Source organism: Mirounga angustirostris, unplaced genomic scaffold (genome assembly GCF_029215605.1).
Source record: "Mirounga angustirostris isolate CCGP_5_RB_7025 unplaced genomic scaffold, mMirAng1.0.hap1 SCAF_5, whole genome shotgun sequence".
NCBI lineage: Eukaryota > Metazoa > Chordata > Mammalia > Carnivora > Phocidae > Mirounga > Mirounga angustirostris.
In genome coordinates this window covers 13475935-13499410 of record NW_026991713.1, presented here as the reverse complement: position 1 = coordinate 13499410, position 23476 = coordinate 13475935, and the positions used below count along the sequence as shown (strand labels likewise).

At 47.3% G+C, this 23476-nt stretch overlaps 1 protein-coding gene across 5 annotated transcripts in view; it reads right to left on the bottom strand.

The window, feature by feature from the left end:
* Positions 1 to 23476, bottom strand: part of LARGE1 (LARGE xylosyl- and glucuronyltransferase 1) — a 513801-nt gene that overhangs the window by 477058 nt on the left and 13267 nt on the right. The window contains exon 1 of one of the 5 annotated variants that reach the window (XM_054506846.2): positions 20233 to 20571. The exons of the other annotated variants lie outside the window; for them this stretch is intronic. The gene's annotated coding sequence lies outside the window, so the exon portion shown is untranslated. Of the gene's footprint in view, positions 1 to 20232; positions 20572 to 23476 lie in introns of those variants that run through there. 5 annotated transcript variants of the gene reach the window in all.

Here is a 23476-nt window from a genome sequence, read left to right as displayed (position 1 = left end):
AAGACAGCACACAGCCTCCAACACCAGCTGTGGGGAGGGCAGGCAGTGTCCCTCCAGCCCAAGTCACGGTCACCTCCTACCTAAATTAAAGCAAGCCCTTCCTACAGGGTCTCCCTGCTTCCATCTCTGCTCCCTACGGAGGATCCTCAACAGAGGAGGGTCCTAAGTGACCCTGAGAAATGGGTGGACTCAGGCCACTCCTCCAACAGCCCCAGCCCACCACCTGAACCACTGAGCCTCCACTCCTCTCAGACCTCATCCCCCACTACTTTCCTCTGTGCTCCCTCCCTTCCAGACACTGACCTCCTGTGGTCTCTCAATTAACAATGGAAAAATGGCCTCAGGGCCTTTGTACTCACCCCAGCTCTTTCTCCCAATATCTCCATGACTCATTCCTTTACCTTTTCTGATGCTTGCTCAAATCACCTCCAAGAATCCCCACCTGAGCAAATGAAACCTGCAAACTCTATCCCCAACCCTCCGTCTCTCGCATCTGCAATTTCTTTTTCTCCCTTGTGCTCTCATCGTCACAGAAGGCTTGATATATTTTGCTTCTTTTGTTAGTCTGTCTCTCTCAACTGGAACGTAAGGTCCCGGAGGGCAGGAAGGCAGCTCATATGATAGGTCTCAGTCAACACTGGCTTCCTCCATTGACTCCCACTTATTAGTCATTCCTAAGCGGACTGTCCCTCCAGGTTGCTAGGAACACATCACTTTAAAAGCATTTGTATATTTGCAAAGAACGTGGTCCTGGGTCACCGCCTGTGGGACCTCTTTGCTCTGATGGCATTAAAGCGTGGACTCTTCACACACAGCAATGGCTCAGGGTGAGTCAGCCCCGGAGAAGCTGCCCACTTACCCACATCTATTCTGAGGCCCTAACACGGCGCCAGCCCAAGCAAAGCGCCTGACATGAGAAGGCCCATGCCCCATCCAAGCAACTGTGAGTTTGGCTGGAATGTCACAACTGAGCAAGGAATCAATCGGTGGGAGACCGGGCTGGGCCAGATGGGGGAGGCCCTGCAAGGCCAGATGCCACCGTCCTGCAGAGCTGCCAGATTCCTGAGGTCACTGCTTACACTGCTGAGGGCTGGCAACCGGCCTTTAATCTGCCTGCGCAGGGATGGGAGGCCTCCCTTCTCCTGCAAATCACACATGCGTGGTGACTCCAAAAGCCAACGCTCGCCTCCAAGGGACAATGACCGGAGCACCTCTAGGTTCCCCCAGCTGCTCAAGGCAACCTCCTTCCTGTTCTCTGAAGCCCAAGCTCCCTGCAGCCTCCAAGATGCTTGCCAAGCCTAAGGGCAGAGTCACCCTGAGCCCGTGATGCTACCAAGAGCACATGCATTTGTGAGGCTTTCTACCAGGGGAAAACAAAAACAAAAACAAAAACAATTTTTTAAATAAAAGGCCAGGTAAGGACCTTGGGGAATAGGAATACCTGCAACATGTATGAATACCGAGCTAGGCAGTTTTCAAATGATGACTCCTTTCATCCTAATGCCCTGATTCAACATTAGCATCCCCACCTTACCCACGCAGAAACTGAGGCCCAGACGACAAGAAGTAATCCACTCCATCCTGAAAGTAACAGAGCTTGCTTTCAAACCCAGTTTGTATAGCATGAGGGTGTGAGTCTCACAAGCAACACCACCTTTCATAGAATCAAGAGGATCTATCCCTTTTTCGGTTGCTGAGAATAGAAGTTGCTACTGAGTTACTCTGTCACAAGCCGGTGTGTGTCCTAGGTGACCCTCGGCAGGGGGGAGCAGCTGAAACTCCAGACTGGAATCCAGACGCATACCTTCCTTTCGATGGCCCAATGACAGGTGGAGATGACAGGACTCTGAAGTCCTAAGACCCAAGCTCAAATCAATCTCTCAAAGCCTCAGTCTGTTTATCTGCAAAACAGGAATGTTGATCCCATATCCACCTCCCATGGTTGCAGTAAGGACCTTATAATATTTATTGACAGAGCAATAAAAGGCCTGTTTGTGTGCTCTGTGACCTGTAAAATGCAGTTAGAACAAAGTTATAATTATGATGAAATCCAGTGAGTAAACACCCATTAAGGAGTTGAACATTAGGCATAAACAGCTCAGCTACCCTCCAGAGGAAAAAGCGTGGGTTCACCTGAGCTACAATTTCCTACTCACCTCCCGCTCAAGCCTCAGTCTCTCCAAACTTCATAAAGGACAAGAACATAGCCCTTATACTGACCTTCTAGGAGACACTCAATCTAGAAAGGGTGGGCTTAAATTACAAACTCCTCTGGTCAGCATTCCAGGTAAGTAGCCAAGGTGAGCTACAGGCTGCCCACGTCCCTCTTCCTGGACCCACCAGACACTGACCCAGGGCAGTCCTGCCCCATTGGTACTCAGCAGGTACACGTGGACCCAGTACATTCCTACGTCCCACCTTCCTCCACTGGGAGCACGGCAATCCCTCTTACACAATGTTCCCCCAACCTGAATGACCAGGGGCCACGTGTATAGAAAAGAAGTTGGCAGGGAATGCTTGTTTTGGCTTAGTTTTTATTCCAATGTTATTCAGGCCATCAAATGTAAAACGTTAAAATTTAAAAAATGATTTAAATAAATACTGATTGAGGGCTAAGTGCCAGGAACTGTGCCGAGTGCTACACATAGGGTAATAAAGAGATATACCCCCAGCCCTCATGAAACTTCCCCTCTAGCAAGTCACCCAAGAAAGAAATGAACCAAAACATCCCACAAAAACCATAAAACAATTGCTACAATTTTTTAATAAAAGGCCAGGTAAGAACCTTGGGGAATAGGAATACCTGCAACATGTATGAATACTGAGCTAGGCAGTTTTCAAATGATGACTCCTTTCATCCTAATGCCCTGAAAATGGTCACAAAGCTCTTTTAAAAACACAGAAGGTTAGGGTGCCTGGGTGGCTCAGTTGGTTGAGTGTCTGACTCTTGATTTCAGCTCACATCATGATCTCGGGGTCGTGAGATGGAGCCCCGCATCAGGCTCCGCACTCAGCGCAGTCTGCTTAAGATTCTCTCTCCCTCTCCATCTGCCACTTGCACACGTGCACTTTCCCTCCCTCCCTCTCTCTAAAATAAATAAATAAACAAAACCTTTAAAAAAAAAAAAAAAAACCACACACACACACACAGTCTGCAAGTTTTGACCTGAACAAGGTAGTGTGAGGATTGAGGGCTGGTAGGTAAACTGAGGTTGGGGAGTTCCAGGGCAGTGGTGGTGGATGAGAGCAGACTGCCAGGTGAAGGGCAGGGGGCACGAACATCCAGTGGGGGCTGCACACCCAGGACCCGGGGTTCTAACACAACCTTGAAGGCAACAAATTTACCAGGTACCTGGTTGTTGTTGTTGTTTTTTTAAAGTTCAACATCAGTATAAGTTTACATTAAATCAACGTGATAGTCAATGCTGAACCTAATCCAACACTTTCTCAAGGGAATATGGTTTCCTCTGCTCAGGTCAACCAGAGTCTTTTGAGGTTAGCGCCACCCCCCCGCCCCCAGCCTTGTGCCTCCTTCATGTTGGAACACTGTGGAATGGCCCAGATGCCTCCATCACCATAAGCATCCCCATCCTTCCCGCATGAGCTTCACTTAATTGAACAGTAACCACTTGGTGCCAAAGCAATGTCTAGCTGGTGCAGATCCAGGGCCAGTATCTGGTTAGAGGTGGTCACACAGATAGCACAGAAGATACATTAATTTGAGATGACAACAAAATGTCAATTTAGAAAAATTTAATTGGGAAAAAGAAGTCTCCAGGAGAACACCTGTAAGCCCATGAAGGGACTCTGAGACACAAAGTCCTAGTGAATGACCCTCTTCCCTTCCACGTGTCAAAAATCTCCACACCCTCAAAAAAATCCCTCCCCATTGCCATTTCAACCACCTCTCCACTTTGCTTCCAGTCTCAGACATGGGGTGTGTCCTGTGGATAAATGCAATAATTATGCTTGTGAGGGCCAGTACTTGAGCCCACACGGGGGTGAGAAAGGGGCTAACATTCACGGAAGCCCTCCTACCTATAAGTACCTCCAAATGTCCTCACACCATACTCCGTTTCATAAAATACCTCACCCATTGTGGAAATGAGAAAGCCAGGAATGTTTTTAGTAGCTTGCTTAAGAGTCAGTCACCCACTTAGTCGAGCACCGAATTTGTTTTTATCTTTTTTAAAGATTTTATTTATATATTTGACAGAAAGAGACACAGCAAGAGAGGGAACACAAGCAGGGGGAGTGGGAGAGGGAGAAGCAGGCTTCCCGCTGAGCAGGGAGCCCGATGCGGGGCTCAATCCCAGGACCCTGGGATCATGACCTGAGCCGAAGGCAGACGCTGAATGACTGAGCCACCCAGGCGCCCCTCGAGCACCAAATTTAATCGAGGTCTGTCTGATCCTCAGGCTTGGGCTCAGTGCAGCCCCTCACCTCATTCCCCCAAAGAAAACCCTCTCCTTTGAATTGTAAACAACAGGTGTCTCCAGAACTCTTCCCCAGCTCCCTTCAGAAGCACAGTGGTTTTCCTTTTAATTACATGAGCTTGTCCTCAAGCCTCCTCATTCAATATAAATGAAAAACATTCTGATTCCACTGTATCACCTTCCCGTTTTAATTGTCAGATTTGCACGTGTAGCTGTCTGACAACTTTGTGGCAAAGGTCCTGGAGTTTCACTCCCTCCGGGACCAGGTGGACTTCTGTGCCCCGACCAGCATTCCTTGGCACCATTTATGACATCTTTTTCAGCGGGAGAAAAGAAAACGTATCCTTTGGAGTCCATCCATTCATAAGTTTGAGCCGGAATAATACATATTTGGAAACTATGCAAAATAGTTTCCTGAAATAAACTTTTTTTTTCCCTCTTGGTTGCCTCTGAAGTTCTAACAGAGGCAAAAGTCAAATAGGGCCTCTGTTCCATCAACTCAAGTCCGTCGCGCTTACTGAGAACATCCGATCTGGGAAGGTGGGCGCTGGGCCTGCCATCTGCTGGGGGTCCCACAGGCACTCACCAGCAGGGAGGAAAGGAGACCCCGCCAATGCTCAGCAAAGCACCCATATAAGATGCCAGTGTAAGAGATACAGGTTCAAGCGGCTAGCTCCACTATAAGCAGGGGGATCATTTGAACTGGGTCTGAAACGGAGAGTGGTCTGCATGACCGGAAGGCAGGGCAGACGAGAAGCGAACAGAAATTGATTCATTCATTTGCTATTTACAGAGTGCTCACAAAGCGGAAAAGGTCCTAAGCTCAGTGCCAGAAATACAGGAAAATAGACATGGTCCCTGCCCCTGGTGGGGTATGCAATCTCCCAGGATAAACAATGATAAACACGTAGGCAAACACAAATGACCAGCTATGTCAGCACTGAAAGAGATGCCCCCAAGTGTCTGCCCATAAACGGGGACCCCCGGCTGATGCCTGCCAAACCTTCCCAGCCTGGCAGACACACTGGTTCCTCAGGAGTGGCAAAGAGCAATGGTGGACAGGTCTGCAAAGAGAAGGGGATAGGAAACCAAAGATTTGTGGGTACCTACTAAGTTTTAGGGACAGACTCAGTACAGCTGAAGGGTTAGGAGCATGACCCTGAGGGGTTCAAATCCTAGTTCTCCCCCACCTTAGCCCTGTAGCTATTAGTGGAGTTATCAAACTTCATTTGTAAGGTGGGGATCATCATCCAATTTATCCCATCATAGGGTTTTCTGTGAGGATTCAGAATGTCAAATGAATCCATTCATGCAGAGGTTAAAAAGAGTTCCTGGTGCATAGCTGGTGCTAAAACAAAAAAAGAAAGAAAAAAGAAAAAGAAATCTTAGCCTTTTTTTTTTCTTTTAATTAACCTGTATAACTCTAGGATGTGGATTTTTATCTTGATTTCACAGATGAAGAAACAGAGGCTCAGAAAACTATTACAGAACGTCACCAAATTCTCCCAGGTAAGTGCTGGGGCTAGGATTCAGGTCTGGGTCAAGTTGAGAGTCATCAGTAAATAGCTTCAAAACCCGAGAGTCGCTGGGTCTAAGCCTATTGAGGTTTGAACTAGCACGAGCCACTCCAAATTTATTTAATACCTGCAGAATTCCGAATTCCTAGCTCTCTTCAAGAGAATCATTATCTTGGTGATGAGCCAGGCTTACTAGGCAAAAATTCCTCAAGTTGTTTAAGACAAGAATGGGTCCCAGTTCCTTCTGTTGGGCTGCCTCAGCTTCCCTAAAGTGACAAGCATTAGGGAAGCTGGAAACAAAAAGGTTATGAGATTGTAGAGACTCAAGTTTTCACAGCTTTGTTGGTCACAAGAGCTCACAAGTTTCACTGCAAGCACCCCCCTCACCCAACACACCAGAACAACAAACATTTATAAATGAGCACCTGCCGTGTCCCAGAAGCCACACTGGGCACTGGGGGACGGGTGTATGGTTTCTGTAAACTCACGGCTCCTCTGCAGGGAAGCCCCTTGCTTTTCCCTTGCCGAATTCAGACTCACTGACGACTCATCTCAGAGTTCACCACTTCCAGAAGGTGCTACCTATCTTTTCTGTGCTCTCCCCAATACCTATAAATATTTCCAGGATCTCCATCACTGACCTGGCCTCACTCTTTTATAAAGATCAATCCAGAAACCCATCTCCTTACCAGCTATAATTTCCATATAAATACTAGTCCTTCTTAATAGATTTATTCTTTTTTTTTTTCATTTAACAGATGCCATCTGAGCACCTACTGTGTGCAAAACATCATCCTATGTGCTAGTCATACAAAAATGAATGGAGAGGATGTCAATCTAATGGGAGAGACAGGTACAGGGAGTAGAATGTTACCGCGTGGCTTAGCAAGTTACCCACCCTCTCTGGCTTGCTTAATTTACCTGGAAAATGGAATTAACATTAGTAGCTATCACTGCTTCGTAGGTGATGATGAGGATTACATGAGATCATGCCTATAAAGTGCTGAGCAATCACATCCCTGGCACTCAGTAGGTATGCCAAATACACACTGGGCAGTTCTTTGTGATAAGCATTGTAAATATTGGTGGTCATCAAAGGGAGGTGCTGCTCTCTGACACCAATGTAGCTTTAAGTCTTAAGAGTCTTCTTTGGTCCAATGGACTTCACAGATATATTAAGAACATTCCAACACAAAGCAACAGAATACACATTCTTCTCTCTAGTGCCCATGGAACATTCTCCAGAATAGATCACATCCTAGGTCACAAATCAGGTCTTAACTGGTACCAAAAGACTGGGATCATTCCCTGCATATTTTCAGACCACAGTGCTTTGAAACTAGAACTCAATCACAAGAGGAAAGTTGGAAAGAACTCAAATACATGGAGGCTAAAGAGCATCTTACTAAAGAATGAATGGGCCAACCAGGAAATTAAAGAAGAATTAAAAAAATTCATGGAAACAAATGAAAATGAAACACAACTGTTCAAAATCTTTGGGATGCAGCAAAGGCAGTCCTAAGAGGAAAGTATATAGCAATACAAGCCTTTCTCAAGAAACAAGAAAGGTCTCAAATACACAACCAAACCCTACACCTAAAGGAGCTGGAGAAAGAACAGCAGATAAAGCCTAAACCCAGCAGGAGAAGAGAAATCATAAAGATCAGAGCAGAAATCAATGGAATAGAAACCAAAAGAACAGTAGAACAGATCAACGAAACTAGGAACTGGTTCTTTGAAAGATTTAATAAGACTGATATACCCTTGGCCAGACTTATCAAAAAGAGAAATGACCCAAATAAATAAAATCATGAATGAAAAAGATGACAACCAACACCAAAGAAATACAAACAATTAGAAGAACATATTATTAGCAACTATATGCCAGCAAATTAGATAATCTGGAAGAAATGGATGCATTCCTAGAGATGTATCAACTACCAAAACTGAACCAGGAAGAAATAGAAAACCTTAACAGACCTATAACCACTAAGGAAATTGAAGAGGTCATCAAAAATCTCCCAACAAACAAGAGCCCAGGGCCAGATGGCTTCCCAAGGGAATTCTATCAAACATTTAAAGAAGATTAATACCTATTCTTCTGAAACTGTTCCAAAAAATAGAAATGGAAGGAAAACTTCCAAACTCGTTTTATGAGGCCACCATTACCTTGATCCCAAAACCTGACAAAGACCCCATCAAAAAGGAGAATTACAGACCAATATTCCTGATGAACATGGATGCAAAAACTCTCACCAAAATACTAGCCAACAGGATCCAACAGTACATTAAAAGGATTATTCACTACGACCAAGTGGGATTTATTCCTGGGCTGCAAGGTTGGTTCAACATCTGCAAATCAATCAATGTGATGCAATACATTAATAAAAGAACAAGAACCATATGATCCTCTCAATAGATGCAGAAAAAGCATTTGACAAAGTACAGCATCCTTTCTTGATCAAAATTCTTTAGAGTATAGGGATAGAGGGTACATACCTCAATATCATAAAAGCCATCTATGAAAAACCCACAGTGAATATCATTCTCAATGGGGAAAAACTGAGAGCTTTCCCCCTAAGGTCAGGAACACGGCAGCGATGTCCACTCTCACCACTGCTATTCAACATAGTATTATAAGTCCTAACCACAGCAATCAGACAACAAAAAGAAATAAAAGGCATCCAAATTAGCAAGGAAGAAGTCAAACTCTCACTCTTTGCAGATGATATGATACTTTATGTGGAAAACCCAAAAGACTCCACCCCAAAACTGCTAGAACTCATACAGGAATTCAGTCAAGTGGCAGGATATAAAATCAATGCACAGAAATCAGTGGCATTCCTATACACCAACAACAAGACAGAAGAAAGAGAAATTAAGGAGTCGATCCCATTTACAATTGCACCCAAAACCATAAGATACCTAGGAATAAATCTAACCAAAGAGGCAAAGGATCTGTACTCCAAAAACTATAAAATACTCATGAAAGAAATTGAGGAAGACACAAAGAAATGGAGAAACGTTCCATGCTCATGGATTGGAAGAACAAATATTGTGAAGATGTCAATGCTACCTAGAGCAATCTACACATTTAATGCAATTCCTATCAAAATACCATCCACTTGTTTCAAAGAAATGGAACAAATAATCCTAAAATTTGTATGGAATCAGAAAAGACCCCAAATAGCCAGAGGAATGTTGAAAAAGAAAAGCAAAGCTGGTGGCATCACAATTCCGGACTTCAAGCTCTATTACAAAGCTGTCATCATCAAGACAGTATGGTACTGGCACAAAAACAGACACATAGATCAATGGAACAGAATAGAGAGCCCAGGGCGCCTGGGTGGCTCAGTTGGTTAAGCGACTGCCTTCGGCTCAGGTCATGATCCTGGAGTCCCAGGATCGAGTCCCGCATCGGGCTCCCTGCTCGGCAGGGAGTCTGCTTCTCCCTCTGACCCTCCTCCCTCTCATGCTCTCTGTCTCTCATTCTCTCTCTCTCAAATAAATAAATAAAATCTTAAAAAAAAAAAAAGGAATAGAGAGCCCAGAAATGGACCCTCAACTCTATGGTCAACTAATCTTCAACAAAGCAGGAAAGAATGTCCAGTGGAAAAAAGACAGTCTTTTCAACAAATGGTGTTGGGAAAATTGGACAGCCACATGCAGAAGAATGAAATTGGACCATTTCCTTACAAAGGAAACAGTCAACAAAACAAAAAGACAACCGACAGAATGGGAGAAGATATTTGCAAATGACATATCAGATAAAGGGCTAGTATCCAAAATCTATAAAGAACTTATCAAACTCAACACCCAAAGAACAAATAATCCAATCAAGAAATGGGCAGAAGACATGAACAGACATTTTTCCAAAGAAGACATCCAATGGCCAACAGACACATGAAAAAGTGCTCAACATCGCTCGGCATCAGGGAAATCCAAATGAAAACCTCAATGAGATACCACCTCACACCAGTCAGAATGGCTAAAATTAACAAGTCAGGAAACGACAGATGTTGGCGGGGATGCGGAGAAAGGGGAACCCTCCTACACTGTTGGTGGGAATGCAAGCTGGTGCAGCCACTCTGGAAAACAGTATGAAGGTTCCTCAAAAAGTTGAAAATAGAGCTACCATACGACCCAGCAATTGCACTACTGGGTATTTACCCCAAAGATACAAATGTAGGGATCCGAAGGGGTACGTACACCCTGATGTTTATAGCAACAATGTCCACAATAACCAAACTGTGGAAAGAGCCAAGATGTCCATCGACAGATGAATGGATAAAGATGTGGTGTATACATACAATGGAATATTATGCAGCCATCAAAAGGAATGAAATCTTGCCATTTGCAATGACGTGGATAGAACTGGAGGGTATTATGCTGAGCAAAATACGTCAATCAGACAAAGACATGTATCATACGATCTCACTGATATGAGGAATTCTTAATCTCAGGAAACAAACTGAGGGTTGCTGGAGTGGTGGGGGGTGGGAGGGATGGGGTGGCTGGGTGATGGACACTGGGGAGGGTATATGCTATGGTGAGTGCTGTGAACTGTGTAAGACTGATGAATCACACACCTGTACCTCTGAAACAAATAATACATTATATGTGAAAAAAAAGAAGATAGTAGGAAGGGAAAAATGAAGGGGGGAAATTGGGAGGGGGAGACGAATCATGAGAGACTATGGACTCTAAGAAATAAACTAAGGGTTCTAGAGGGGAGGGGGGTGGGGGGATGGGTTAGCCCGGTGATGGGTATTAAAGAGGGCACGTATTGAATGGAGCACTGGGTGTTATACACAAACAATGAATCATGGAACACTACATCAAAAACTAATGATGTAATGTATGGTGATTAACATAACATAAAAAAAAAAAAAAAGAGTCTTCTTTGGTCCAGTGAAAGCGAAGTCATAAGATATTTAATGGGAAGTTGGCATCAATGCTATTAGCTTTGATGAGAAATCAATTTTGAAACATCACATATTCTAAACTCAGAAACCCAGTCAATGGTCCTCGATTCTGAACTTTGATAACGTAGTCAAAGAACACCTTCTCAAAAGGCCACCCCTTCCTTGAGGCCTTCCCTGATCATTCACCCAGCACACTCTTCTTCCTTGAACTACCTTTACTGAGTCTTTTTTCAGGCCACTGAAGCACCTTCTCTGCCCTGTGGGAGCTAATGATCTTGTCCCGGCCCCACCACCATCGTGCCCAAACTCCAAGACCTGAGGATCCATACCTGAGTCATATTAATATCCCTCTATGGGGCCACCTGTCACATCATAAGGCTGTGTAACAAACCCTCCCAGAAAGCAGTGTCTTGAGGCAACCATCACTTATCTTCACTCAAGCGTCTGCAGGCCAGCTGGGACTCAGGAGATTTAAGGTGGGCTTAGCTTCTCACTGCAGGCTCTGCTCCAAGTGTCTCTCATCCTGCACCTCCTCAGAAGAGCAGGCTACCAGGGCATGCTGCTCTCATGGCAAAGGCAGAGTGGGACAGAAAAGCAGAAAACATAAGGTCTTCTAAGGTCTAGGGTCAGAGCTAGCACACTGTCACCTCTGCCTCATCCTTCAGGTCAGAGCAAGTCACCCAGTTGAGTCCAAACTCAAAAGTGGCAGAAATACACCACAAACTTTAGGAAGGAATTCCAGGAATTCAGAAAGGTATGAAGAATCAAGACCATTAACGCACAAGGCATATCACATCCACCACCCAGGAGCCTTCCAACATGAAAAAATAATCCTCAGGCACTGAATGAATGAGTGAGTGAATGAATGAATGACTGAAAATGGAGTGGCTTTCAGAGACTTGTCAAGACACATGACAATTCACCAGCAGCCACTGTGAGTCCTAAATCTGGTACGACAGCAACACTCTCACTAAATATTCGTTTTCTCCAGTCCAGTCCAGTCCCTAGACTCCACTGTACTTTAGCTGGAGAGGCAAAATTTCAAAACCTTGTCTGTACACATTGTTATGTTTTTCATGGATCTCAGATTACGAAATAAATCAATATATCCATTCACACACGGGAGCCCGCATGCACACACACATCACGCCCTCTCACTAAAAGAAGAAAAACGTGACAGTGTTTTGCATACATGAGGTGAGGGAGAGGATACAAAAGAAGGTGAAGAGGTGACTTTGAATCAAACCCACGATGGTTAATTTTCATTTAACTACCTACCTGAGACTAGAGGCTCAGCAGAAGCACATTAAAGTCCGTGAACTTATGAAATGATGCATTATTAAAGCCACAGCAGGGGAAAGGGCTCAGTTTGGAAGACATAAAAGACTAAAGCCTGCAGAACTGTCATTTTCCATTACAAGGTAACTGCTAATAAAAAAATACATTTTAATTAAGAAAGAAGACACCCGCTCCAAGAGGGTAGGTAAAAGAAAATTAACCCATAGCTTTCCATTCCTCCTGACCTAGGAAAGCCTGCAGTTCCTCCCAGAGCTCAACCAAGGGAAAAAGTAGTCCATTTCCCCCTCCGGGTCACAAGGATACCAGCTACAAGCCACCATTTGTTCCTTCATGCAGCAAATATTTTCAAGAGCCTTCCGTGTGCAAGACATAAGGGGATAGAAATGCCTGCCGCCATCAGCTTACATTCAAGCAAGTCACACAGTGAATTTACAAACAGTGACGCTACATATAGGAAAAAATAGAGCGGGGTACAAAAGGCGGTGGGTGGAGTTAACAGAGAGTTACAAATTAAACAGGGCAAAAATCACCAAGTGTGAAGTCCCTTCCCCAAGTGACCTCAGGCTCCTTATGCTTCAATTCTTAAAAGCTTTTTGAACCAATCCCCAGCTCAGGCTGTACACAGCACCCATGATGGGTAAGTCATCATGCCATTCACTCCAGCAGATCAAATCTCGGGTCCTACCCAGGAGATGCCCGCAATCTACCACCACTCATCAAGGGGCACTGCAGCTACGTGGGAAATGGCACACCCCAGATTTAACCACTAACTCCAGACAATAACAAAAAGCAGTCCATGCAGACATGAGCAGCTGACTTAGTAAGGCCTTTGGGGTGTGGATCCCCACCCCTCTCTCCCCTTCACTGTGTGTTGAGTAGTGATGAAATGATGGCACTAAAGATGAAGGGCTCCACCAAATCCATAGCAAACTATGAGCTTGCCTCACTGGGTCCCCGAACGGGGCTCCTGGAAGCCAGTCCTGTGGGCTGGACTCTATAAGACCAAGGCTATAAACACGGAGTCTGCCTCTAAATGGGGATGGGGGAGTGTGGTGGTGTTTGGGACCACGCCCCTACCCTTGGCCTCCGTCCACTTGACCCCCTGCCCAACCTCCCGCCACGTGGAGGGCCTCCGTGCAGTGTGCTGAATCTCAGCTGCATGTGCTCATCTCCTGGGGAGTTTTGGATCCCCCGTACCCAAGCTGCACCCCAAACCAGTTGAATCAAAATTTCTGGAGGTGGGGCCCAGACATCAGTAGATGTTAGAGCTCTCCAGATGATTCCAACATACAGCCAAGGCTGAGAACCACTTTGGACCCCTCATTCTGCCCACCAGGGCTGCCAAGCCCAACTGGCACCTCCCTTCCTGACCACCTGGTCTCCCTCCCTATTTCAGCTTGAGGGTTCAGCTGTGCCCTCTACCCCACATTGTCCCGCTGGGGTCCACCAGGAAGAAATTATCAGAAACCTCCAGGTGGCCTGCGTGCAGCAACCCTATTTTCCAAGCAAAACTGGGACACAGGACCTGGCAGGAATACCCCCGTCCTCTTCCGAGGCAGTGAGCCCAGACAAGTTAGAGGACAGTTTCAGAGTTCTAATCCTGGTTTGGACACACACGCTCTCCATGTGACCTTGGACAGGAAAATAAACCCCAGTGCATCTCAGCATGCTCCTGTGTAAATCAGGCTTCATGATATCCACCTCACTGGGGCTGATGGGAAGACACAAGGGGAATCATTAATCACGGGTCTGACATACAGCAGGTGCTCAAAAAATGGCAACAGCTCTTATTGATTCACTGCAAGGGAGCCAGTCCAAAAAGAGTTTAGATACCAAAACAGAGCATCTGGGACAGTTTCATGGTTTACGGGGACAACAAATGGGGCAGAATCTTTGAAATCAGAGCCACCCCAGAAAATCTGATTACCTGCAGTTTGTAGAGTGAGCACTGTAACTAAGAGGCAAGAGATCAGGTTAAGCTACTGGCCAATGGGCAAGCAGGTGAGGGATGGAGAGAAGCAGTCACCTGCCCAGGTAAGCAGAGCTGGTACCCTGAGTCTCTGGCAAAGTCCCTCATTGCACGGAAAACTACTCTTCTTCCTGCCAACAGGGGCTGTGTCCCATCCCCTCAGACCACAAAACCAAAGGCGAGTCAGAAGGAACCAGAAGGGTGAAGTGGCTCTAACAATGAATGTAAGTGAACATAAACAGAAAATAGAAAGATCTGCACACTCCCAGTGGACAAGAAGGGAAGATGGAGGTTTGAAGGGACCAGGGTGGATGGAAAACTAGAATGGAATAAATCCAGACCAAGTCTCCTGTGAGGCTCTGTATTAGTTGTCTACTGCTGTGTAACAAATCATCACCCAGTTGGTGGCCTGAAACCAGCACACATTCATTATCTCATGGCTTCTGCAGCTCGGGAGTCTGGCCACGGCTTAGCTGGGTCCTCTGCTTAGAGACACGCAAGGTTGTGCTCAAGGTGTCCACGGGGTGTCCTTCTGTGCAGGCTCTGGGGGAGGAGCCACCTACAGGCTCGCTCGAGTCCTTGTGCTGTAGGACAGAGGGGCGAGCCTCCTTGCTGGCTGCAGGCTGGGGGTTCACCACAGCTCCTGGCCATGTGGGTTTCCCCAGCATGCCGACTTCATCAAGCCAACAAGGAGAGCCTCTACAGCAAGTCAGCCGGCGAACACAGTCGCAGAAGCAACATCCCATCACCCCTGCTGTGTCCTATTGCAAGATCCAAGTCCCACTCGTGCCATGTGCAAGGGATTACACAAGAGCATGAACATCGGCAGGTGGGGGCACAGAGAACCACTATTCTTTCCGCTGTGGTAAAATACACCTAACAAAATTTGCCACTGCGACCGTTTTTCAGTGTGTAATTCAGTGAAATTAAATGCATTCCCGTTGTTGTGCAACCGTCACCACCATCCACCTCTAGAGCTTTTCCATCTTCCCAAACTGAAACTCTGCAACCGTCAAGGGCTAACCACCCATTCTCCTCTCTCCCCAGGCCCCAGCAACCACCATGCTTTCTGTCTCTATGAATTTGACTCCTCTGGGTACCTCATATCAATGGAATCATAAAGACCCAAGAGCAACATAACAGTGTCAGCACCACCTCGCCCTCAGTGAGGCCGTCACCCTGCTAGAATGTGCAAACAAAACGGTGTTTGCGGTACCCCACCTACAGGGGGGCACACCACCTACAGGTGCCCAGGATGCTGACCACCCCCCATACCCATCCTTCGTGTGCTCCTGACCTTTACTGACCATTCTGCGTTTTAAAGAAGTTTTTTTGCTGTCTGGGCTTCCTGTAATTAGATCCCTGTTCTCTCCCGGTATCCAGAAAAGCTCACAGTAAAAGTCAGTCTCTCCCAACACTGCCCTCGAGGCCATACAGCAGCCTCCCCACTGACCAGACCCGATGGCAGAACACCAGGAAAGGGGCTCAGAGACAGGAAACTCGGGATTAGAAAAGACTTGGGGGTCTCTTTTCTAGGCATTTCCCTCTATCTTTTGCTTCGGGAATTCTCTGCCCACGCTGTAGCAGGTCAGGGGCAGTTTTGCCTGAGGAAGGCCAGTCCTCTGAGGAGCTCCCTTCCCCCAGGCCCCGGGAGGAAGCTGAAATGAAACCTCAGGTTGACTCGCTCACAACGAATGAACGAGACACATCTTCTCTGCAAAGCAGCTGACCACCTCAATCAGAACACCTGCGGCCTTTAAGTCAAGCCTGTTCTTTTGGAAAACCTCCCACATCCACTTCTCTGCTTTTATTTTTTGGCTTACCCCAAAAGCTGTGAGCAGTAAACTCTCATTGAGGTTCATGAAAACCAAGTCCCCGGGATCTATTATTATGGGCGGACTAAGGGGTTCCTTCCTGCTGCCCCTGCGTAGCAGGAGGAGAGGGAGGCAGGCCAGGTCTGCTCCGCCACCAAGTGAGCCCGGCCCTGGGGCAGGGGTTGGGCCTGACCGGAATACACCAGGGAGGCAAAGAAGTCCTTATCTCACTCCACCCCATCTCAGCCAGTGAAGGTGAAATTGGAGGGGGCATGCCAATGAAGCAGGGGATCTCCAGACAGCCAAAAATGTGGCGCTTCATTACGGAGTCTAAGTGACTGCAAACAGGCCATTATCAAATCTCTTCAGTGACAAAGCTCCGTGTTGAAGGGGACAAATAAAAACAAGTACATGAAGCACAATAAATCACAGGGACCTGTCGTGGAGACCCATTATCCCTGGGGGATGAAGGGACTGTTCTCCTCCCTGCCTTCCAGCTATCGGATCCTGGTTTTCTCATCATTGTTTTAATATTGCAGCCGTTACTCTCTGTGCCATGAAGAGCCTGCTATTTCTCCGTAGTTCTGGGTGGCAAGGGCATAATTTGTTTTATGATTTGCTTGGGAGGGTAGCTGTTTTATATTCATCTTTAAAAGATGCATTCAATAATCGTAGCAATGAGACCCCACTTAAAAAACAAGACCCAGCCCTGCTATTCCTTCCGGCATCAACGTGGCCACGGCTGGAGCAACCCAAAAGGTACCCAACCATTACCAGGAGGGCCGGGCCACTTCTCGGTTTGGGGGTGGGGGGGGACACCTGCCTGGTAACAGCCTCAGTCATGTTTAAAGAGCCACCGAATCACGTGGAAGGTAGCCTGGGCTGGGGGAAGGCAGCCAGAGGCTGGAAGTCAGGGGACCCAGGCTTCACCATTAAGTTGGTGTGATCTTGGACAGGTCCCTTGGACCTCCCGGGCATAAGTGTCCCCATCTGCCAGATAAACCAGTTGGTCCACACGTCTCTTTGGCGCCCCAAAGAGGTCTGCATCTCTATAAGATGCAGAGGGAGGGTACAAGAGTCATCTTAAGACAAAACCAACCCACTGTGCAACTTTCAGAGACACCTCCTACCCGTTCCTTCTCCCATCCACGTAGAAACCTTCCTCCCAGCCCCTTACTCCCTGAGAAGTTATTTTCCAGGACAGCTCACTGTAGTTTCTGTAAACAAGTCCTCTCCCAATTTTATCCAGCAGGAAGTGGATGGGAGGTCTGGAAGGATCAAACTGGCTGGGCCAGCTCCCCACAGCAGGACCCATTTACGCTCTTCCCCATCAGAAGGGAACGAGGCAACAAACGCTCTCCACTCTTCTGCAAGATGGCTGCTGACACTTGCACGCGGCGTGGAGACACCAGTAGCCCCTTCCGGCATTCCCGCTTCAGTGACCACATCTAAATCTCACCGTGAGAAGAACACTTCTTGCAATGTAAGGCTTCCAGGGGTGGCACCACGCGAGGCAGCCAGGTAACAAAATGGATCCCAGGACTTCGTTGCCCACCAAGAGGCATGGACGTAAAACCTGCCCGACGGGGCCCAGCTCTCAAAATACTCTATAAAGGACTCAAATTCAGAAAAGGCAAAAAAAGTTACAAGCTCTCTCGTGTGAGAAACGGAGCTGGGTTTTACGGATCATCAAAGCCCGCTGAGCAGCCTCTTGGGAGTGAGAGAGGGGATTTCTTCTAACCAAGCGATGCCTCTGGCTTTGCAAAATTTGGTGTAACAACCCAATAAATACCAAGTGGAGTTAGATATATGGGAGCTTTTAGCCTCGAATACGTGGCAAATGTCAAAGGAAGTAGCTTTGTGCGTGAACAGGACAGAGAGCAGGGAGACAACGTGTCCCAGGTGCTATGAACCACAATGAACCACAGGCCATAAGGAAGGAGAGCTCCATGCAAGCAGGGTCTCCTCACCCCAGCACCCAGCATAGCGCCTGGCAGACAGCAGATGATGCGTGCTCTCTGAATGAGGGAGGGAAGGAAGGAAACACAGCAAAGCCACATCGATGACCCACAGCCCCTGGAAACACTGATCCAGTTGATGGGAACGATGTCAAGATCTACTTAACAGAGAAGTGAGATCTCAGAGCAGCCTGAACACCTCCAAGAAAATATCTGGAGGTCCATGTATTCAGACAGCAACCTATACTAAGCTGTACATAAAAGGGAGTTAAAGACTCCAAAACCTTTCAATGTCTGGGGGTGACGGTTTTGAAGGCTGTTTTCGTTTTGCAGCTTTTTTTTTTTTTCCCTTACCACTGCAAGTTACTAAGACAAAGCAAAAAAGAAACAGGCTCTGAAAGCATTCTTGGCCTCTGCCCCAGTGAACAAGAGTTGAATATCAAAATACAACTCACGAAAACAAACCAAGAGAGCTACCACGGACTCCCATGCACGCCAGGAAAGATGCAAGAGTTGGGACGGATGTCTCAGGGGGACGTACATCCACACTGTAGATCACAGGACAGCGGTGAGTGGCCGGCAGGTCAGGATGAGGCAGGCGACAGCAGTCTCCGGACCCCCAGGGCAGCGCTCCCCCTTGCAAGTCCGCTGCCAACCTGCTCTGAGTTTCTGGCGATCGCACAGCTCGGGTCAAACATTCACACTCCCCAGAGGATTTTTAATGGAAAAATCACACCGAACATGTCATGTGCCAGATGCAAATGCTCACCGGGTACCAGAAACTAGGAATAAAACACATCTAACATCCAATAGGGCATTCTGCCATCCTCACTCCGGGGAGATAGTTTCTAGAGTGTTCTCTGACTCTGAGTGATTGTGTTCGATCCTTACGCGGGAGGTGGGAACAGATAATGGACCCTGTGAGGAAGAAGAATAAAGCTCGGGGAGCTATGGGCTGAGCTGTGTCTTCCCAAAAAGAGACGTAGCAGTCCTAAGCCCCAGGACCTCAGGATGTGACTGTATTTGGAAACAGAGTCTTTGGAGAAGATTCCAGTTAAAATGAGGTCCTTAGGGTGAGCCCTAATTGAATATGACCGATGTCCTCACAAAACGGGAAATTTGGACACCGAGCTGTGCACAGAGGGCAGACGATGTGTCGACACGCCGGGAGCGGGCAGCCGTGTGACCAGAGTGGCGACAGCCAAGGACCGCCAAGGATCCAGGCAAACCCCAGCAGCTGGAAGAGGCGAGGAAGGACTCTCCCCTAGAGTCAGCAGAGCGAGCACGGCCCTGCTGACACCCTCAGGTGGCTTGACTCCGGACTTCAAGACTCCAGAACTGTGCAACAACATACCCCTGCTGTCTCGGGCGACCCAGTTGCTGGTCCTCGGTCACGGCGGCCACAGGAAGCCGGTACAGAGGCGATAAGCCCCTCACCCAAGGCTGAACTGGCGAGAGCAGCAAATAACAAGAAACCGTGCTCTGTCAAAACTTCTACCTCCTGGGGCGCCTGGGTGGCTCAGTTGGTTAAGCGACTGCCTTCGGCTCAGGTCATGATCCTGGAGTCCCGGGATCGAGTCCCGCATCGGGCTCCCTGCTCGGCGGGGAGTCTGCTTCTCCCTCTGACCCTCCCCCCTCTCATGTGCTCTCTCTCATTCTCTCTCTCTCAAATAAATAAATAAAACCTTAAAAAAAACTTCTACCTCCTGGGTCCTAGACTCTCAGGGACTATGACCGGCTTTCAATAAAGGCAACCTCTAAAGCCATGACCCCAATGCACCCTGGCACATGAAAGGGCGCGACGACGTGGATGGAGTTTTCAAAACTTCGCCCGCCTCCCAGGGGGTGCACAGGCGCTCGCTTCAACCACGTCCTGCAGCAGAGGGCTTGGCGAAGCATTACGTAGGGAAGTCTCTTGGACTGGAGGTATGCAACATTTTGGGCGAGGCATCTGGGGGGTTTTGGAGATGAGGAGATGACAAGTTGACAAGGGGTTGCCCACTCCTCCCCCGCCATCTTCCAGCCGCGATGTTCCACTGCGAACATCAGCAGACCAGACAACGAACACCCGAGCCACGTTAAAACAATAATTAGCGCGAGTGAGAACGGTACCCACCGCTCAGCGAGGAGAATCACGGGCAGGCTTGTCATCTGTGGGGGGTTTAAAGATGAGCCCTGCGTGTGAACAGACAGTAGTTTCTGAAACAACAGCAGCCCTTTAGGGACTTGGGTCAAGTCGACTCATAAAGGCCCCCTCACTTGCAGACGTGGTTCCCTAAGACACAAAACAGAGGATGAGGAGATTCTCTCTTACCCCCACCAGGCCGGGCACCAGCAAAGCTCCAAGTCAAATAATCCACCTGCTCCAAGGGAAAGAGTACAGGAAACTGGCTTTGGCCACCAGCTGTTGGGCGAATGGGAGAATCCTGCCTCCGGGCAGCCTCCGCCCTCACTTAAGTCCTAAAACTTGTTTCACAACCAAAGTCCACCCTCAGGGGATTTGGGGGAATTTGTTACTGGAACCAGAGCCACAGTGGCAGCTGCAGATAAGGAGGCAAAAGGTCCAGATCCCACCAGCCGATCCCAAGCATCGCTGGGAAACCCACAACCGGTTCTCATCCGTACACCGCCGTCTCTCGGCTTCTCCTAACGGGAAAAGTATACCCAAATAACAAACCGAGTCCAACTTACCACCCTGTAATGGTGGGTCTGCATTTGCATAGATGAATCTGTTACTAATTTGCGTTTTCAACAAGGTGTATACATTATTTTTGAAACAATTGATGGTGTTATGGGCTGAATTCTGTCCACCCCCCGCCCAACCCACCAAATTCATAGGTGGAAGTAGTAACCCCTGATACCCCAGAGATTGACTGTATTTGGAGACAGGTTAAAGCGATGATAAGATTAAATGAGGTCATTAGGGTGGGCGGGGGCCCTAATCCGGTATGACTGGTGTCCTCATAAGAAGAGGAGATTGGGACAAGACAGACATAGAGGGACCATGTGAAGACACAGAGAAACAATGGCCATCGACAAGCCAAGGAGAGAAGCCTCCAAAGATACAACCCTGCTGAGACCCTGATCTTGGACTTTCAGCCTCTAGACCTGCAGGGCAATAAATGTGTTGTGTAACCCTCCCACCCCATCCCCCCTCCCCCCACCCCCATCTGTGGTCCTTTGTTACAGCAGCCCAAGCAAAGTGATGCACATGAAATTCTACATTTCTTAATTTCTTTTCTTTAATCACATAACTAATGGTCTTTAAAAAAAAAAAAATCACAAAATACACTACATCAGGGATTTTTTTTGGCCATTTCCTTAAAAGTCTTGAAATTACCGAAGCAGGGAACAAAAGGTACCACTAATGTCCCTGTGTCACTGGGTAGATGGGTATCATAACAGTGCAAGTATTGGCCGGTAGAGAGTGTAAGGGAAGCAGACCCAGGAGAATAAAAGGGTTTTAGAGAAGAGACTGGTGGTCGGCTTGACAGGACTTTTAAGATCTTCGGGCTAATGTTCCCACTGAGCATTTGGGGGTTTCTGCTAGCCCACCTTCTCTTGGGAACCACTCCCTCCCCCACTCTCTGAGCAATTCAAAGAGGACTGACTGCTTCTCCCCTCCACCCACTCCAGGGCTGTGGTCTCAACCCTTCTAACCAGATCATGACCAAGACTTCCACCACATCTCCTGGGGTAGAGATGCTCTCCCTCAGCTGCAATGGGGCGGTGGGTAGGACGTACGGCTGAGGACCATCCTGCCTTCCCATGGGGACACTGCTTGAGAATAAAGCCAACACACAAGAGAGCAGAGCCAACAGACATGGTAATGACTTCTTGAGGAGTAGATCCAGGACAGCCTGATGCTTCCCTCTATTTTCAGTTACTTGAGCAGATAAAGTCCTTTTTTTTTTTTCCAACATCAGTTGGTAGGGGTTTCTACCATTTATGTCTCCAACAGTCCTCACCGAGCCAAAGAGGCACTCTGGTATACATGATTATATATCCCACTTCATATATAAAAGTTTCATCAAAATTTGAAGTGTGTTTACATTTGACTAAAACCCATATAATTTCAAGGGTGCTTAATCAGGAGTGCAGTATATGAGCTTTAGGAGCTTTAGGATGTCCCTGACATTCTAAGGGGAAAAAAATATATATTTAGGTGCCTAAGGGTCTGTGGCAGAAACCAACTGAGGGACTGTCCACTCCAAACTTCAGTATCTTAGGGGGAAGTACAGTACAATGATCCAGCTTGTTTTGAATTCTGAAATTCGAAAAACTTGCACCACCTTGCCTATTCTTAGGCTGACATGTGAAGTTTTCATCATAAACTCATTTCTAAGGACAGAATTCCCGGCTTATTATAAACAGTAACACTTTAAAATAAAACTTTCACATTTTTAAACAGAACCTAACCATCTGAGACCCATCATTCATTTTAAAAATTCAAGAGCAAGCTATGTTTTTGAGATCTGAAAAAATTTATGTCATTCCTTAGCACGAGAAAGGGGCCCAGACGTCCTGTTTCTAACCCCAAATGTAAACAGTGTGAGAGAGCGTGCAAGGGGGCACCTGGTGGCGGTGCCCGCCCTAATTAGCAGAAGGTTCCCACCCACCCATTTCAAACAGTTCCTCTGTTTGGGGTCCCTCTGAAGGGTTTGATACTCAAGAGCAACATACCAGAGGGAGACTGGTGTTGGGTAAGTAAGAGATGCGCCTTTATAAACAGGGCGGCAGGGGTGGGAGGGATGACTGGGAAAATGGAAGGATGATCCACGGACCTGGGAGGCCTGGCCTTAGTCCAGTCAATTTCAGGGGAGGATCCATATGTGAGGCTGAAAATCTGAAAATTGATTCCGTTAAAACCATCCACGCCTGTATCCTCCATGGAAAAGCTTCATTCATGTATCCCCAGGGGTATGTACATCCCAGTGTCAGGACACCTGGGCCAGTGGATTACGGGACAGAGGTTAAGAGGAAATGTTCTACAGACAGAACTGGGGTCCAGGCTCTGGCTTTACACTTGGGCAAAAACCCCATCTCTGCACCTCAGTTTCCCCCATGGATCAAATGAACTGCACAGTTTAGTAGGATTAAAAGCCATTGTGCATGTAAAGCATATATCCTAAGCATTTAAGAGGCACTCAAGGGATGGTCGCTACAATTGTTATCCCATTACTGTTACTGTTATTTTAAATACTGTGAAGTACAACTTGCTAAGGAAGAGTCCTCTCCTATCCCACTGATGGGCTCTCATCTCCTTTCCCAGGCAGAGGGCAAATTTCTAATGAGAGAAAGGAGCAAGGTGGACAGAAAGTTCCAGGAAAATGGCCTCAGGTGATGAGTGGATTAAGGTTTGCCATTATGTTCAGGGTCTCTGCAAGCTTTTTGAGAGCTCTGGACAGGTCTGGAAAGATAAAACCTGTGGCCCCCTCCTCTACCCCCCCGGGAGCCATCTGTCTCCTCATTTTGCCAAGCACAACCACCGAAAGTCAGAGGCAAAGAGCATGTAGGGAGGGATAGGGGAGAAAGAGGGGGGAAGCTCTAAATAATAA